The sequence below is a fragment of the Bison bison genome, unplaced genomic scaffold (genome assembly GCF_000754665.1).
Source record: "Bison bison bison isolate TAMUID 2011002044 unplaced genomic scaffold, Bison_UMD1.0 scf7180017864270, whole genome shotgun sequence".
Classification (NCBI taxonomy): Eukaryota; Metazoa; Chordata; class Mammalia; order Artiodactyla; family Bovidae; genus Bison; species Bison bison.
Window position 1 is genome coordinate 5968162 of NW_011494842.1, and position 2185 is coordinate 5970346.

Consider the following 2185-nt stretch of genomic DNA (forward strand, 5'->3'; position numbering starts at 1 on the left):
CCACCAGAGGAGGGCGCCTGCCGTGCCCTGAGCCCCAGAGATTCTGCCGCTGTTCCTAGAGTGGAGGGCAGCCCTCCTGGAGGGCACAGGCTGCTGCCGGCTGTCTGGGCATGAGAGGAGTGGCGCGGGGAGGAGCTGCCCCAGAGCAGCCCCCCAGAGGGTGACCCCACCGTTTGTGCCTTTAATTTTCACAGCTTCGTTGGTTCTGCTGGTCAGAGCAACGCTTTCCGGACAGAAGTGAAATCTCAGAACATCCGAGCTGGAGGGGCCCTCAGAGGCCACCAGCTATCATCTTTTCATTTTACAGCGGAGGAGAGACAAAGCAAGGCTGCAAAGAGATGAAAGGTCTTGCCCAGAGTCACATAACGGTCAGTGGAAGAGCCAGACTTGAACCTGCGGCCTGTGCTGCAGGGGATGGAGGGCTGGTGAGGAGCGTGGATAGTGAGGTGCACACACCTGGGTTCCAGTCTCAGCTCTGCCATTTCCTGGTGATGTGACCTGGGACGAGCATCTCAACCTCATCAAGCCTCAGTTTTTGCATCTGTGAAGTGGGCATAATTTTCTTAGGGCTATGTTTTGATGACATTGTACAAATAAAAAACATTTAGCACAGTGTTTGACACAAGGTACCCCAGATGTTGGCTGTTATTATTATAAATTCCAGTAAGGCCTTACATGAATGGGCCTCTGTTGGGGAGGGGAACCACAGTGACTACATTTTCCAACTCTGAGTTCAGCTTCATGCCCTGAAATGGTTATATGGGGACAGCAGCCCAGAATATTTGAATTTGAGCCTGCCCCCCAATGCAGGACATGTGGGTACCACTGGGGCATGTGTGAAGTGCTGGGGAGTGTAAGGAGGGTGAGGTTAATCAGCTTGCCATGGGGTGAGCTTCAAGGCATCCAAGCTGGACCCTGAAGAGCACATAGGAGTCCTGGGCAGAGAAGAGAATGGAGGCAACAGCAAGGTGAAGAGCACCCATGAAAGTCCAGAGAGTGTGGAGAGCATGGAGTTTCCAGAAACCTTCAGAGTGGCTGGAGTGGCGGGGGTGGGGGGACAGTGGAGAGAGGACCCCTCATCTCTCCCCCCACTTTGAGAGGTGCTGCATTTTGACTATGAAGCTAGGACCACAGTTCCAGGCAAGGGCCACCCTTCAGAGCTAACATAATTTTTCTGTCATTTCACAGGTGAGGAACAGGAGACCCGCTGAGGGGATAGCCTCCCGGGGACCCCAGCTGCGTGGGTAGAAGCAGGTAATGGCCCACTCTCAGGCCAGCTGTGGGTGGTGGGAGCAGGGGAGGGCTGGCTTGGGGAACCGGGGCTCCCGGGTGATGACTGGTGCTGGCAGGAAGGGCCGCCTGGGCCTGTAAGAGTGATGGGCAGGGGTGACGGCCAGGGGCAGCTGATGCACATTATTTATGGCTGCTTCTCCACGAGTCCTTCAGGGCCGTGAAGGTAATTGAATAAGTGAGCGTGAGCAAACGTGGGCGATCGTTTAATTGTGGCAGAAAATGAAGTTGGTTGCAGCTGGGGGCCGCCAGCCCATTACCGTCGGCCGTGGTTTCTGCTGAGCTGAGCACACGGGGCTGGGCGGCCATCTATCCTTGGCCCACCCCCGCCTCAGCCCTGGGCGGCCCACCCCAGGCCAGCAGGGCCCCGGCAGGCTGGTGATCGGGGAGTCTGTTCTTTGGGCAGCTGGTCCCCAGAACCCTTTCTCTGCCCTAGGAAGGCCCTGGAGTCTGCTACAGGTGGCGAGGGGCCTGGGACGACCCGGGAGGGCAGGGGCGAGGCCTCGGCCTGGTGGCAAGAACGGGGTGGCGGGTTCAAATCATGACATTTGGCACAGAATGTCAACAGACACGGATAAAGCCCTTGTCAAGCGCCGGGCACTGTTCTAACTACTAGTTGTTATCAACTTGGATTAATCCTCTGATCACCCTGTGAGGGAAGTGCTCTTCTTATGCCCAGATTTCACAGATAAGGAAGCTCTGGCTGCTGACTCCTTGCCCTGGATTGAGAAGCTCTGAGATTCCGGAGCGGGGGGGTCCTGATGAGTGAGGGCTGCTGCGGCAGCGATAAAGGGAAATGCAGTCAGGACCTGATCATGATGGTCCCACGGGCCTCTCGGGCGTTCTCTTCCTCACCACTTGCCCTGTTTCAGCGTGGCTGGCCACCCGCTGCCTG